Below are 18,079 nucleotides of genomic sequence, written 5' to 3' on the forward strand. Positions count from 1 at the left end.
AGCTAACTGACTAAGATTATAAAAATTGCCTCGCGGTAACTCAATGTACCACTTGGCCGCAAGACCAATTACAGTGCGCTAGAAATGTCTTAGATGGATTGAATCATTTGAAATGGAGTTAGATGCACACCATAGGTCATAAGTCATCACATGGTTTGACGGGTCCTCTCCTGATTTGCCTTCGAACTTAGAAATATCACTAGGCAACTTATTCGGCATTGGCGGCCAAAATGGAAGATAATTAATGGGATTGTTCGTTAGGCACGACAAGTTAGGCAAGTCCAAAGTTGCGATAAATGGTAACTAACGATTAAGGCCCCTAAAACTTTGGGTCATGAGACCAACCCTAAGAGGAGGATATCCAGGATAACTAGGAATAGGAATTGCATTTGGGATATTGTATCCTCGCGGAAAACCAGGATTAACCGCACCGCACTGGGGTTGTTGAGGTTGTTGATATGTGTGCCCAGGGTATGGTTGATACTGATAGACTGGATGCTATACAGCAGGACCGAATTGGTACTGTCCCTCGTACGGTTGATAAGTAAATTGTGGTTGACTTGTGACAACCGTGCTTGAACCAAGTTGTCCTACAGGCATTCGAACTGAAGTTTGAATCGTAGATCTAGACGGAGGTAAGGATCTCTGTGGAGTAGATACAGGAACAATAGAAACCGAAGCTGTCGATACTCCGGAAGTAGGTGGGGTAGATTGAACAGATGTTGCGGTAGTTTCAGCAGTCGTTTGAGGTGGAGTACGAGGCGTACTAGGCCCAGGCTGATAAACTACTGAAGGTACAGAAGTTTGAATATTAGACTAGACAGGTTGCTGGGGCATACCAGAAACTAAGGGTTTTCTAGTTTGAGATGACAACTATATATTTGGCTGCAACACCTGTTGGTTTTGTGATGGATCCCACACTAAATTCATTCCAGGGTATGGACCCATAACAGGTTGAGAATATTGAGGACCATAACCAGGTTGAGGGTATGTTTGATAATTCAAAATTACGTTTCCTGTTACTTGAACATATGATTGATCGGAAGGTGGTTGGAAAATTTTTTTCGAGTACTGACCTTGGGGTTGATGCCCTTGAGGTTCGTACTGATATTGGTGTTGACCTTGAGGTATAACTTGATACTGGGGTTGACCTTGGGGTACGTATTGAGTCTGGGGTTGACCTTGAGGAACGTATTGTCCCGTAGGTATGTACTATCCTTGAGGTTGCCCCCTAGGCACAAATTGGGTACCTTGAGGTTGCCCCCTAGGCAATAATTGAGGATTTTGAGGCTGCCCCCCAGGCGGTAACTGGCCACCTTGAGGTTGAGGATTGGGAATAGAACCTGACATCATGAGAATATCTTCTATGCTCAACGGCTTAGTACCATTGCTTCTAGTTAATAACCCTTGTTCAATGGTTGAGGAGATGCTCCCAAAAAAGTACTAGAAAGTGATTGATACCCAGAGGGAACAGAAGGACTGTTGTACAAAAAAGATTCGGGCTATTGAGTAAACATGGATGACTATCTTGACATATTTAACGGAGGATAGTAACCTTTAGGTGTTGGGTGATAAGTAACATGAGGTGGTGAAAAACTTAACATTGGGTTTTCTAAGAAATTAGTCAAAGAAAGATACTAGGCACTGCTCCTAGGTGGACTGTAAAAAATTGATTCACGCTCCCTTAGCTCAATAGAAGGTTGATTTTCAAGGATAGGGATGCCTACTTCTTCTTCCGGAGTAGCAAGTTCTTCGATAGCTATAAGTCCAGAAGGAAGATCTTGGGTGATTATTATTTCTACCCTAGATGAACCAGGACCACTAGAAGCTGGAGAAGCAAACCCCGATGTCGGAATAGCAGCAAATTCACTTTCGGGTTCGGATATTTTAGGTTCCTCACCTATATTAGTAGTAGATGAAAAGCTACCAGTAACTTTGGAAACAGACACTGATTTTGGATTATAATCTTCTACTAAAGCTTGAAGATCAAGATGTACCACCAAAGAAGACTCTCCTTCTTCAGGCGACTCAACTCTACTGTCTCTAGGAGTTACGAGTACTTTCAACCCTTCAGGCTAGCTCGGTGAAAACTCAGGAGGTTGGCCCCGAAGTCTATGGGACATCCTCGCTAATTCATCCACGGTTAAAAACTTTTAACTACTTCACACACAAACAAAGTAAAATCTCAATGAAAACCACCTAAAGCCTCGAAAGAACCAAACAAATTTGAATCACACACTTAAAGAATCTAGGAGATCAAACACACACAAACAGTAACTTTCCGTACTAAAAACACTAGTTGGTGATGAAATCCAACATCGCAGAGTTCAATACAGAAATGGTGGTTAGGACAATTACCCCGACAACCTGCTTAATGAATAGACTGGCACAAGCTCCTCCACTTAACCGTCTCGAGTGAAGAGAACCCCCCAGAAAATCCAAGTGAGTCTAGCCGACGTCTACTCCAGGTATAGTGGGATCTTCCCACCACTGTCACCTTAGGAAGAATCCTAAAGAATATGGCCACTAAGGTTACCAACTGAAACAAATATACCTAGGCGAACAGTCTACGATCTGATACGCACGCAAGGGCAGAGTAGCAAGCTCAATCCCCTTGAAGGCTCCTTGACATAATCCAAGGTTTACCAACAAGTGACCCAGGCTCCTCGACAATGGTTAATCTGAGGTTTACCATTTTTAATACGTGAATATCTGGCGTCATTCCCAACGAGGAAGGATTGATTCCCACACTGGTTCGGACACAATCTCGTGCTTCTCCTTTAAGAGGAGCTTTCCCAGAGCATAAATGCAACAATTGGATTTCTTCCCTACCACAAGATACAACTACTTATTTGTTTTTACTGTCTTGGAGAGTTAACTACTCTCCTACTCCAAGACACTAGCCTAAGCTATGTTGGTGTATCAGAGCCCTAGAAATAAAAATGTTACTAGATGAATTTTACTTTAACTGTTATTTTTATTGGTTTTTGTTTAAGTCAAAAGGTGTGGAGCTAAAACTCATGGTATGAAGACTCGACTCAAAATCACTAAAAATGCACCTAAGATGATTTAAACAATCCTTTCCCTTCGATGAACTTCTAGCTCAGAAAAAGTTTGAGAATGAAAATACTTTTTAAACACAAATCTTTCTTAACAAACAAATCAAAAGAAGAGATTTTGTCCTTTGCAATGCACTCAAAACGAGACAACTAGTTATTTTCACAAAAAATTTCCCTTTTCGTTTCAAAGCACTCAACCACCAAAAAAACAAACTTTTTCAAAAAGAGAATTTTTTTATTTTTTATAAAACACTCAAAACTATGGAAATGACTAACTTTGAGATATATAAATCATAAAAAACTATTTGAAGTCAAAGCCTACAAGATGTCTTTTTTAAGGATGTTTTACTTAGTTAGATGTCAACTAAGGACCAATTTATGCAGAATCAAAAATCAGTCAAAAACAACCAATTTTGTTTTCTTTTTAAAAATGAAATCCAAACTTTTAAACACAAGTTTTTCGAAGTTTTGTAAAGAGAAAATACAAATCGGATTCCTCAACAAGGGTAGATTTCAATAATGGTCAGACTCATAAGAAGGCTAGTAGAAACCAAGGTGATCTGAGGTCCCTAGAGCTTCTAAGCTCAGAGCTACTACAAGACCAAAATAAAAAACAAACCCAACAAGCAAAACTCCTAGGAATTTCACCTAAAACCCTAACACCAATGAAATCAACCTAAGGAAATCTTCTGACAAGTTATATGCAGGTCTGGGAAGTGGATAAGAACTTCTAAACAAAACTAAGTTGACTAACAGAGGAAATCTTACGCTTTTCAAAATTTTGACAGGGTCCGCAGGGCCACAGTTAACACAGGTGCGGTATCGCTCTGTGCTAAAAGCAAAAGTGCGGATAAGTACACACTGTGTCAAAAAGCTAGGGTGCGGTCCTCTCCCAAAGTTATGAAAAACGAAAAATAACCCTGGATCTACAATCTCTACACAATTCCACAAACAACAACCCAAAAACAAAAACAAAAACATAGTTTCTCAGGTCAAAGTAAAAACAAGGAAAAAATCAAGTCCCCAATGGAGTCGCCATTTTGTCACACGAAATTAGTCGATCTTGCAGACAAGATAGACCTTCCTAGAATCTAAAGAAGACCTAATGACAAGCAAAACCAATCACAAACTATTTTTCTCTAAATATGCATTTATAAACAAAGGCAAACAAGTGTTTTAGGCCTACCTTGGGTCCAACGCAAGTTTGTGGAAGCCTCGCTACTTCGATCCAAATGAGCTCCCTTGTCGCGAATCTGCAAACACAAAGAAGCAAACAAATTAAATAGCACCTGAAAAACCAATATCATAAAACATATTTAACATGAAATTCAAGGAATTCATGAAACAAATGACATGAGACAATTTGTTGAGAAAAATGAATCTGATTGTATTAATTCAAATCAAAGAACAACTTTACAACCTGTGCCTTGACGTTGTACAAGCTCCTCCCAGGGTCCAGCAAGAAGTCTCCTCTACTTTGACAAGTTTCACTCTCTTCCCAATGAAGCCAAAAAGGTATGTGATCTCTCCTCTCAAGCTTAACTAGGAAGTCTTAATTTCACCAACATTTACCCTAAAAAATGTTTAGCTTCCAACCTCCCTAGCAACCAGCCCAATGCCTGAATTTATAGTGCAATGGAGGGAAGTTTCCATGTCCTCCTTCAAAGGGATAAAGCCCTCCTTCAAAGGGTTAGCTCCTCTCATCAAGAGATTATCTCCTTCTCTTTTGGGATGCATGAACCACCTAAGAGAGGCCAATCCACGTCAAAATTCCTTCTAGAATCATCTAGAATTAACCCAAAGTGAGTTTTTTAGAATAAACTTGTGCCTTTTTCACTTTCACAGGGGTCCACACCCACATCTTTAGGGACAGAGCGGGTAGGTCCACAGTTTTTGTAAACAGGAGGTGCGAGACCACAAGCAATAGTGAGAGAAAGTGTGGAACCAGAGCTTTGTTGATTTTCAATGTCTTTCTCTCATTTTCAAAGCTTGAGTTGAAGAGTTCAGGTCTGAGACTTGCTTAGGAGGTCAGTACAAGTGATGATAGACCCATACTGACTGCAAATAATCATGGTGACGATATTTTTGTGTAACAGTGAGTAATGCATAGCACGTCAATCAACTCTTACACATTATCAAAATCTTTATTAGTTTTTTCTTTCGAAAATCACATCTTTTATAAAGATATTATGCTAGTTGTTTGTATTCCTCATAAGAATATGAATTGAACAGGCTTCAATTCTTTTCCTTCCACTCATTATTTTACATTTTCTTCATATTTTGAAAATTAGAACATAAATAATTTCTCCACAACATATTTTTCAGCCATTTATAATGATTAGGTACACCAATATCAACATAATGCCAAAAGTAACATTAGAACTCATGCACATAGTGCAACCACTCTCTCATCTGAACTCTAAGCACATAACATATGAAACAAATGTAAGCACATGTATGGAACAATCAATATCCAAAGTCATTGATATGATCAAAGCCATCTTTTATTCATGCCATTGCCTCGATAACCTTCAGCATTGTCTTGCTTTCGCTGTCATTCAATTTTTCCTTTGTTGTCATGGAGTCTTACCTTTGTTGTCATGGAGACTTTTCTTTGCTATTATGGAGCCTTGCCTTGCTATGATGGAGTCTTTCATTTTTTTTTATGGATTACTTCCTTATTTTTGTCAAATATTATAAGGAAAAAATCAAATCAAATTGCATCGAGAAGCCATTGCACGGCAACTAAAATTAACGGAGATCATTGAGATATGAACCCTCGGCATGGAAAAATAATTAAACCATAGGGTACATTGACTATGAATTTCTCTCCGAGTGTTGAATAAACATGATCTAAGTCATTTTATTTTCCATAATTGGTTGACTTTCACATTATACCACACATGTAGACAATGTCGAAAACCACCATTTCATTGGGATTTTCTTCATTTGATCAACCATTTTTGCATTATCAATCGCGATTTTCTGTAACTGAATTAATCTAGAGCATATTTTATTTTTTTTAAATATTTTATAATGTGCTAGGGGAGCTACGCCTCCAACACTTCACCGGATAATTATGAGGCCTTGAAAATATGTGCAAAGTTTGCAAACATTAGAGAACGGTTATTAATTTGATATTATATTTTCATTGTCATAACATTTTAATCAATTTCCTAATTTTTTTGATGTAATGAAAATATTTTTCCCTCTATGACAGGTTTTACAATGCCCAATATTGGTAGCATGGGGAGTAGTTCTGAACTTTTATAACATCATCTCGTAACCCCATATTGACATTTCATATCAATCAACGCTTATTCCTAAAGTTGTGCATTCGACTACCGTCTAATTCTATCCTTCTCAAAATCTTCTTCAGGTATCTCCAACCCTCTCCCTATTAAGTTGAAATTCTTCTTTCATAATTCACCTCTTCTCCCCCTAAGTGAGGGGACGTAAGACACATATATAGTAGGAGAAACAAATTCTTCTCATAATGAAGGTGTAATACACATGCCTTTAGGAAGAGAAAAATATTCCATTTAGGGTAATGTAAGTCATGCCATTAATGATATGTATGCATGCCTTAGTAAAAGAGAGTTTAAAGTATGTATTGAAAAAAACATAAGAGGGATATTTTATGAGACACCTTTAATGAGTGAGAGGAATATGCATGTATTTAATAAGTGTGTAAGGAATAGAGAGAGAGAGATTTTATTAGAGCCCTAAGAGTCATGAAGGAGAGAGGTTCCAAGTGATTGAGGTGATGAAGGTGACCTACAATTCCTTTCAATAATATTATCATAGTATGATCAATGATACTATGAATAATATGAATGATTAAATCAAGATTCAACTATTACAATCGGTTTATGAAAATTTAAGTGATTTTCCTTCAACTATACTTGATTGGAAATTGATAAAAGAAGATTTACTGCTTTTGGAAAGTCAAACTTAAGATCCTAGACATTGATTTATATTTTTAGAAACTCACTCAAGAGTTGTCGAAAACGAGATTTTATATCCTTGAGTTGTCAATTTTCAACACCCATGAGTAGTATTATTCTTCCAAAGAATAGGGATTTTGTAACCCTATTCCATGCATCTTCGTGCCTAAGTATATTAAGGACTTTGTGCCCTGTTCTACTCGAATGATCCAAGTTTCCTAACCTTTACCTCTTAAATATTTAGGACTCCACACCCTAATTATTTTATTATCGAGCCAAGATTCCACATCTTTATATTTCATGGATTCAGGACTTCATGTCCTAATATCTATGGCTTGTCCTCTATTATTTAAAACTTTTTTCTTCACCTTAAGGTACTGATTATGAGCTCCTACCCACATGACAGTTTATTGGTAAGGCCTTGTTCGAAGACCAAGAATTTTCCATGACTTCCATAGTAATTTATGACTTGAGCATGCTTATTGGGAAAGGACTAGGTCCCATGCTAGATCATCCTAAGTACAAGATTAAGCATATATAGTCAAAAAAACATGTAACATCCCTAAATGATAATTAACCATATGATCCACATAATTATGATCATCCATAGATCTGTGTCTTAATCCTAGATCACAAAACATGTCATACACCTACGTCAAAACTAGGATACCCAAATAGAAAACATAGATAATATGCACTTAACTAAAATCAATATTTTATATGCACCCATAGATATTATAATAAGCATGAAAAGACCATGTAACTCAAACAAGGTTTATAGGATACACACATATACATAAGTCTGATTTCACTCACTCAGGTTGACTCAGTCAACTCATGTGAGTCCTCGCATCACCTTACTTGTCCATTTCATTCAAGTTCCTGTATGTTGGTGTCTAAGTCATGCTTGCGACCATGTTCTGGTTGTGCTCAAAGTCTTCACTTTGTGTACACTTGTCGTGTTCGCTATGAAATAATTATTTACTCTCACACATGGAGTCACATTCACTATCACACAATTGTCATCTTGATCATGAACGATCAATCACGAGTGTCGCACTTATTGCACACATCGTTGGTCATTCATGTTGAACATGTGTGTCTGGATGGTTTGGTCATTTCGTCGTCAAGTCATGTGAGTGTGTGTTTTTATGATCAACTATGCATTTTTTTATTGCTCACACACAATCATTTTTGTTGTAGTTTTGACAACTAGACTCCTCACTGACAACCAAACCATCACCTTGCTTTTGACTTGATCGACTATAAACGAGAACAATGCAGAAACACCAAGCTAGTTCTCTCAAGCTACGCCGCCCACAAGAAGGTCAAGTAACAATCATTTTGTCCACCAAACAACTGACCGACTGCTCATATTAGAGATTATGTAGTGCTCATGAGCATGTCTCTCGCTGCCCATCAGTTAGCTCAGATCAAAATTTTGTGTAGAAATGATTAGTAGGTCGGCCTCCCAACCTTAGTGCATTTTTTATAGCCAGCGGCTCCCAGAAGTAGACTGATTGTTCCCTCAAGGAATTGCGCAGTTTCTATTGCCAGTGACTAAGCAGCCAATTGACAGTTCCCTCAAGGAATTACACAGTTCTATCTCCGAGTGACCCCAACAGCCAATTGGGAGTTCCTTCTGGGAATTTCGTAGATCTAGCTTCTAGTGAACCCAACGGAAAAATGGAAGTTCCCTATGGGAATTACGTAGATCTAGTTGCTAGTGATCCAATATTGAACTGGAAGTTCCATCCAGCAATTGCGGAGATCTGGCTACTAGTGTCCTGGGTAGTGCCCCAGAAAAAGTGCGCAATCCTTGCTTGTTGACCCCTAATGTAGCTCGGCTCATTCCACTGGAAGTTTAAAAAATTTGACTATCTAGCCCCTACTGACCATTTGTTCTGGAAAATGAGCAGAGCATGCCTACCTTGCCTTCCAGCATCCTGGACTCTCCCTCCTCAAATTCACATAATGTTGCCTCCGATCCAAGCTAGACCTTACAGTCAGTCACTATCGACTCATGTTGTTCATCTCTGTCCTTCAATGACTCATTCTTATTTTTTATCAGTACTTGCCTAGATCCATCATCTCACATCACAACCCTACTACCTCTCCTGGTCACTTGCATCCAAATGATCATGTGTTATGGTAGACTACGAGGTTTTGGATTTGGTGTTGTCTCGTCATGATTGATTGCCATTATAGGTACACTAAAAAACATGTCAAGACAACAAATGGTATGAACAAAGGGAGCACATGCAGATGGATAGGTTCACCAATGGATGAACAAATGAAGCGTGTGAAGCAGATGAAAGAGATGAACATGCAGCTTCATGAACAAGTGAACCTGTCAAGTCTTCTGACATGAAAGAAAGGAGCAACATGCTAGAGATTCATCAAGCAAACCAAGTACCATAGAAGACCTCACGTAGTTCACCAAGTGGAGGTAAAGCTATGATACACCATGAAGACATCCATCTCTTAGCAACATTGTAGTTCAACATGCACTCCAGTAGTGGCAAGAATGTACCAGCATTAACTTGTCAAGTCATGTCGAGTCAAGTCATGAGTCATGTTGCCCACATCTCCGCTATGGGCTTGTTGTCAATCAATGCGATGTAACGTGGAAGTCCAAGAGACCCACTTGTTGAACATAGAGTCATGTAATTTAGAAATTCATGGTAGTCAAATGATCATGAGGGTATTCGAACAACCACAATAGTTAGTTTGACCCTTGGCTATAAATAACCCCTCATTTGTAGATGAAAAGACTTTTCACCTCAACTCCTCCCACATAACCAAGATAATCTGCAATATTTCCTTTCAGGAGTAAGTAGTGGCTCCAACACCCTGCTAATGGGGCTAGTGATGTATGGTGTAATGATGTGTCTTGGAACTTTCACTTAATTCAAAATCTTGTTACTAGGAAATACGTTTTCATACATGTATTGTATTTGTTGTAAGATTGATCCTTAACACTTGTACTACATGTTGCCTTAACCATGTGTTCTACATCTGAACCAATTCAATTTTTGTAATGCATAATCTATTAATGGAAATGTGTTGTATATGTTGTTAATGTTGTCCTGTCCATGTTGACTACTCTACTAGACATTAGACATACTTTTCACATGAACCTTGCTGCAACAACCATCACACTCATCGTGGACTGATCCGTGATTGTTGTAGGTGCTATATTACCTTGTATTTTGTGAAAATTGCATCCAAGTCGACTACTCTACTAGAAGCTATGCCTATCCTTTGCGTTATGTGTTCCTAGATGAGTTGGGATTGATCCCTTTTAACCTGGAACTCGCCTTCACCTTTTCCCCATCACAATGAAAGAACAATTGACACAAGTACACTTACACCCCCCAGGCATGCGAGCCTCACTTCTCGAAGACAAAGTGAACCACTCTCCTGTGCTGACAAGCAAGAGTTGAGGAAAATCCTTAAGAAAATGGCAACCCAGCCATCATACCCAATGCGATTTCCACAACAAACAGTGTGAAGTCAAGTTGGGACTTCATACTGTGGTGATTCGTTGAAAGTTGGTGGGTCCAGCACCGTCAACATAAAAAAGAATTTGAGGAAGTATTTTATATCATATCATTATTTTTTAAATTGATATTAAAAGAAAAATTTTTGAGTAAACAAATATTCAGACATCAAAATTCAACACATAAGAGAACAGATAAATAATAACATATGATTGAAAAAAATTACTGATACTGACAATAGTGCACAAATATGAATAAAATGACACATTCCTGCCATTATAAAATTAAGTTAGTATTTAAAACAAGAGTATTAAAAATACCAATTAAATGCGTTTCTCTCACTATGGTCTCCAACAGTCTTTTGTGTTGGCATTATGATACAAGTATTCTCCATGATAGCAGCTCTACAGGTCAACTCGGTCTTGATAAGTGGCTAATAGGAATATTTAGAGGCAATAGGGCAATGGTACACAGGAGTAGGAAGATGGAACTAAGGTCTATTGATTAGAATAAAGAAGTTCAAGAAAGAAGATGATGTAAGAGTAGTTTAGGAGATACACACAAGTTCACCTAGTCCAAGAAACACATACATGTAGGTACTCAAAACATAAATAATGTATAATGTACACACACTCCCACAGAAGACAAAGCACGTTCATGTTGAAAACTATGGTTTTGGTCCGAGGTAATTGGTCCAAGGTATCTTTGGACCATGATATTGACCCTAAGTATTTATTTTGAGGCTTTCGGTTCATGGTATATGATCCAAGGTATTAGTCATAACTGGATTCAGTCCATGGTATTGAGAAAGGCAAAAAACCATATAGAGAGTAGAGGATCATAAGGCCATATGTACAAGTGAATAAGATTTCAAGGAAGGCTTCTATCTGAAGTATATTTTATATTGCAGGGTTATGTTTGGGACCAGATCTGAAATATTTATGTGCACCTTGAGTTTAATATTGGATCATGATTATGAGATCTGAAATGACTTATTCTTGAATGATCTGATATTGTTTTAGGCTAGATATGATGTTTTTCATCTATTTTATTCATTATCTATCATGATCTGGGTTTGTTTGAAGTCTGAAATTGCAGCAAAGTTGTGAGCCAATATTTGCAGACCTGTACGGAAGTTTTTCTCGGCAAAAGATCATATACATGCAGGTTTTGTTCTTTCAAGTAGCACATACAGAAGAAAGGCTTGACGTTTAGAGATGATTGATCTATCAAATACGTGTTATTGATTTGTTGATGCTACTACTTTACGGTTGTCTACCAATGGAGTCTTCTTAGATCTGAATGTAAATATGAATGCATAAGGAGGCTAACATTTGATTGATTGTATAAGTGAGAAGAAGTGTTTTTTGTTTCCTATCTATGTAAAGTTTTGTAATTTGATAGTAGATATTCAGTAAAATGCTGGTTGGTACAACTTGTGATTAAGATATTTTATGACTCAGAATATTTGGAGGCACACATAGGTTGGGCTAAAGGAAGTAGCATATACACGTAGGTTTTCTTCATTGAAGTAGCGTATATAGTTTGACACATGAATTTTTGAGGTTTTAGCTAGTTCTAAATGTTCATATAGGTTTCTAGGTTCAACACAGTGTTATGATGACAATGATCTCATTGTTTCAGATTAACCACATGTTGGTTGATGAACTTTGAGTTTCTAAATTTCTGATGGGTTGTTGGTGAGTCAAGGTATTCATATGTCTAGATATGTGCCAAGAGCATACAGTCTCAAAATTCATGAAATGTGGTCCCTGGTGGAAGAGTTGAGTTTTTTGTAGGCTGGCATCTACGTACTAGTAAACATATTGGCTAGCATAAGAGCTATGGTGTTGCAGTTCCCTTCCAATAGAAGCTAGAGAACAATAAATTGTTGTAACCTTCTGCAGGTAGAAGGTTGTGTACTGGTATGAGTCTACAATAGTACAAGATTGTAAACATATTTTCTTGTTATTAAAGGAAGACAAAGACAACAACAGCAGGTTGTTTTCACCCACATTGGGTTTCCACCAAAAATCTTGGTTTTCATGTGTGTTGCCTATGTGTAATGGTTTATTGTGTTTATAATACACATGGCTTCTATTCAATGATTGACGAAGCACTGATGCACTGAATAAAGATCATTATATGATGAATTAATTGAACCATAAGTTTACCGCATAAACGCTGGTTCCCTTAAAGATAATTTTGTGTACATGCTGGTTCCCCTCTTTGATGTAGCATATATAAATTTGATTATGAAAAAGAAAAATTCTTGATCTGATAACACTGATTCACCCGCCCTCTCAATATTATTTCCAATAATTAGTATCAGAGCCAAGTTTTTTAGAAGAAGCTTGATCGCTTGAAGGAATATCCATCAAGATGAATAAACACGAAAGCATGAGATCCTTTAGACCACCAATATTTGATGGGAGCAGCTTTGGTTATTGGAAAATAAGAACCACAACCTATCTACAATCTCTTGGAACAGATCCATGGGATGTTAAGGAAGGAGGATACAAATTTCTAGCAACAATTCCTACAGACACATTAGGTAAAAAGCAATATGAAAGCAATGTCAAAGTTGTCAATACTTTATTGGGAATTTTGTCACAATCAGACTTTGTCAAAGTCATGTAGCTCAAATGAGCCAAAGAGATATGGAACAATATCATTCAGAGCTACGAAGGAGACTCTCAAGTAAAATATGCTAAAATTCAAAGTCTCAAAATTCAATATGAAAATCTTAAGATGCATAGGGATGAGAATATAGCTAGTTACTTCTTACATATAGATGAGGTTGTTAATTGTATGAAGAATCTGGGTGAAGAAATAAAGGAAGTTACCTTAGTTGAGAAAATTTTGAGATCCTTTTTTAATCAAAAGTGTCTATCATAGAAGAAAAATAGGATCTGTTGAATATCATTATGACATAGCTTCACAGAATCTTAATTGCTTTTGACATGAGAAAAGGAGGTCGATCAGATATAGCTTCAGAAAAAAGAAAAGAAAAGGAAGAACATAATGAATTAGGACACATTTAAGAAGAAGAAGAAGAGGTGAAAATTTTCAAGAAGCTTGAACGGGGCTCTGAAAGGTTCAGAGGTAAGCTACCTTTCAAATGATTTGCCTGTGGTAGAGTTAGTTATTATGCTGCCAGATGTCCTCGTAAATATAAATATGAAAAGGGAAAGGAATATGGAAAGGGAATAGGAAACAAGTTGTGAAGATAGGAGTTACTATACTCATGAAGGTAGCGATGGTTTATCTAATGGTGATGAAGATGAAACTGGTCAAGATTACAAACTTCTCATGGCTTATGGTAGTGATGATTTTTGGGATAGATTGGAAGAGGATAGTGATGGTTTATCTAATATTGATGACTGTAGACTTCGCATGGCTTATGACAATGATTTTTTTTGGGATGCTTTAGAAGAGGAAAGATTTCATGAAGAAATATCTAACCTCAAAATATGTTTAGAAGAAAGGAATATGATCATAGATAGCTTGACATACCAACTTGCTGAAAAAGAAAAACATAATGAAAAACTAGAATCTGAAATTGTGGGTCTAAGAAAAGATCTTAAGAAAACAAAATCTCTCAATATTAGATTTGCTAAAGGATCATAAACTTTAAATGAAATTAACAAAATTTAATGTTCTCCTCTGATAAAGACATTTCTTGGATACATTGAAGAAGCATCTCAATCACAAAAGTCGTCAACCTCCACCAAAAGCTATCTTGATGGAGAAAAGACCAGTGACCAGTATGAAAATCATCAACAAAGGCATAAAGCTGATGACCAAGTAAATCATACTCAATTTTCTCCAAGGATGAATATCAATAAAAGCCAAAACCAACCTCTGGCAAATCATACTCAATTTGGTCCAAAGATGAATATCAATAGAAACTATAATCAACATGTAAATAGATTTGATAGTCGCATAAGCTTCTTTAATGGGTAATGTTTTTCATGTCATAATTTTGGGCAAAACGCTGCTCAATGCATTGCTTACAAAACCATCATGACTAGAGAAGCACAAAATCAAAGGAATGTAACAGCGATCAAGAGAAGTTTCTATAATAACTTTTCTCCTCTTGAAAATGAAATAGAATGCTCAATTTGTAACAACTCTGGTCATGAAGAATCTGAATGCAAGAGTAAATTTCGGAAAACACCTCAAAAGGATCAAATGCCATTAAATCCCAAGATATGGAGAAGGAAAGAATCTCAAATAGAAAGGACAAGAAAATCAGTGGTACGTCGACAGTGGATGCTCCAAACATATGATAGGTGACAAAGAGAAACTTCACTCACATAATGATTTAGAAAAGGAAATAATTTCTCGTTTGGAAATGACACTCCAACTGTCATAAAAGGTAAAGATTATGTTTTCTTGAAAGAAAAGGTTAAAGCTAGAAATTTTATTTATGTAGATGGTTTAAAGCATAACCTGTTGAGTGTTAGTCAAATGTGTCATCAAGGAAAGGAAGTGGTGTTTCGATCAAACAGATGTGTTTTTTGTGAGTCTGATATGGGAGAGACCATGATCAAAGGTACAAGAAATCCAAGCAACTTATACATACTCAAAGTAGGACAACAACAATGCTATCTAAGAAAAAATTATGAAAACTTGTTGTGGTATAGAAGATTGGGACATCTAAGCTTTTCTCAAATAAGAAAACCATGCAGACTCAAGGTTGTTCGTGATCTTCCAGATATCAGCATCCCAGAAAATGCAATATGCAAACAATGTCAAATCAGGAAGAAAACTAGTGTTCACTTCATGGAAAAAGAAGGGTCAATGAGTAAGCCTCTTGAAATTATCCATACTAATTTATGTGGACCAACAAGGAAAAAGTCACCTCATGGAGAAGAATACTTTATTTTTTTCATTGATGATTTTTCCAGAATTTTTTGGATAGGTCTTCTAAAGCATAATGATGAAGCGTTTGAAAAGTTCCAAGCCTTCAAAGATTTGGTTGAAAATGAATTAGATCGAAAAATCAAATGCCTGAGATCTGATCGAGGAGGGGAATTTATATCAGATGAATTCTTTGACTTTTCTAAGCAACATGGAATAAAATAGGAATTCTCCATTCGAAGAACACCTCAGCAGAATGGTGTAGTAGAAAGGATGAACAGAATAGTTCAACAAATGGCTCGAGCCATGCTAAATGAATATGGAAGTCCTGCAACCTCCTGGGGTGAAGTTGCATTCGCTGCTATGACTATTCTCAACAAAGCAAATTTTCCAGTAAATAGAACCCAAACTGCAGATGAACTTTTGTTTGGTAAGACTCCTACTATAAAATACTTTAAAGTTTCTGGAAGGAAATGTTTTATAAAAAGGACTAACGAAAAACTTGATCAGTTTGAACCCAAAGTAGATGAAGGGATTCTTCTTGGTTATTCTTCTAGAAGTAAATGATATAAATGATATAATAAACGACTTGGGAAAATTGTTGAAAGCATTGATGTTGAAGTTGATGAAGCATGTAGAAATCCAAGACAGATAAAATCGAGAGAAGATTATGACAATGAGGAAGGTGGGGATTACTTTCCCACATCAAATCAAAATTACATTGAAGAAGAAACCAATGAAGCACCAAAAGAAGATATAATGGTAGAAGAAAAGACTCCCTCTAGGTATGTTCAGAAAAATCATCCAAAAACTCAAATTTTAGGAGAAAGGGAGGTTGGTGTATAGATAAGAAGAACTATTTCAGGGACCTCAAGCTGTCTAGCATTATTGTCCTCCACGAAACCTCAAAATGTAAATGAAGAATGCAAAGATGAATGTTGGATCAAGGCCATGGATGGAGAACTTAAGAAAATTCAAAAGAATGACACTTCAGAATTAGTTCCTTGACCTCATGATAAAAATATTATAGGAACTAAATGGATGTTCAAGAACAAGCTAAATGAAATTGGAGAAGTCATTAGAGATAAGGCCAAACTTGTTTGTAAAGGGTATGCTCAACAAGAAGGTATAGATTTTGAAGAAACGTTTTGCACTTGTTGCCAGACTTGAAGCCATAAGAATGTTTCTTACTCTTTACAGTTTTCATAAATTCAAAGTATACCAAATAAATGTAAAATCAACCTTCCTTAATGATATTTAGAAGAAGAAATTTATATTAAACAACCAAAAGGATTCATTCTTGGAAATGATGCAAAACTTGTATGTAGACTCAAAAAGGCTATCTATGGTCTGAAATAGGCTCCAAGGGCTTGGTATTACTGCCTTTACAAATATCTACACCGAAAAGGTTTTACAAAAGGTTCTTCAAATAGAAATTTATATAAAAATATTGAAAATGATAAATTTCTAATTATTATTTTTTATGTTGATGATATCATTTTTGGTAACAATGAAGAATACATGAGTCAAAATTTTCCTTTAGTAATTCAACAAGAATTTGAAATGTCCTTTCTTGGTGAACTTACTTATTTTCTTGGTCTACAAGTTTAGTAAACTAAAGATGGTATTTTTATTTTACAAACCAAATAAATCAAGCGGATCTTGAGAAAGTATGGAATGGAAGATTGTAAACTTGTATGTACTCCAATGGTAACAGGATGTAGTCTCATCTCAAATGATGAATCAACAATAGTACATCAGCGAGCTTACAGAACCATGATTAGAGGTCTTCTTTATCTAACAGGTACCCAACCTGACATCATACATGTAGTAGGAATAGTTGGAATATTGCAAGCAAATCCAAAAGAATCAAACCTTCAGGCAGTCAAAAGAATTTTCATATATCTTCAGGTAACTAAAGACATTGGACTATGATATCCTAGAGATGTAGATCTTACTCTTCATGCATATACAGAGGAATATTGGGCAAGAAGTGTTGATGATAGAAGAGGCACTAGTGGTGGTACATTCTATATGGGCTTCAGGTTAGTGTCTTGGTTAACCATGAAACAAAGTTCAATTGCCTTATCTACACCTGAAGTAGAATATGTGGTTGTTTCATCTTGTTGCACACAACTACTTAGGATGATGCAAAATTTGAAAGACATTTAAATCACATGGACTCCACCCATATCCATTCTATGTGATAATACAAGTGCCATCAGTATTTCAAGGAATCCAGTCATGCACTCCAAGACCAAGCACATACTCATCAAGTACCATTTTCCATGAGAACAAGTGCTTGAACAAAAGGTAAAATTAGTGGATGTCACCTCCAAAAAACAAGTTGCTGATATATTCACTAAAACACTTCCTAGAGAAATATTTGAATATCTTAGACAAAAGCTGGGAGTTGTTGTTGCATCATCCTGCTGTTAAATCCAGTTTTCTGAGGAAGTTTACTATAGAATAGTTTCATGTAGTATCTGCATGGGTACATGCGGATTGCCTTGGATGAAAGCATGCATATGTTTTTTTAACAAAAAAAATAGTGGTAGCACAGGCTCAGGGGGAGGTTGACATTATAGTTTCTAAAATCAGCTACTTCTTAGTTGCATCAGCCATTAGTGTGATATAACTTCTTCTTGTTAGGTAAAATTGACTCACGATAGAGTCAAAGTTGACCAGGTTAAATAGGGATTGT

This window comes from Pinus tabuliformis, chromosome 5_1 (genome assembly GCF_031772625.1).
Source record: "Pinus tabuliformis cultivar Carrire ecotype Pingquan chromosome 5_1, CPIR1, whole genome shotgun sequence".
Classification (NCBI taxonomy): domain Eukaryota; kingdom Viridiplantae; phylum Streptophyta; class Pinopsida; order Pinales; family Pinaceae; genus Pinus; species Pinus tabuliformis.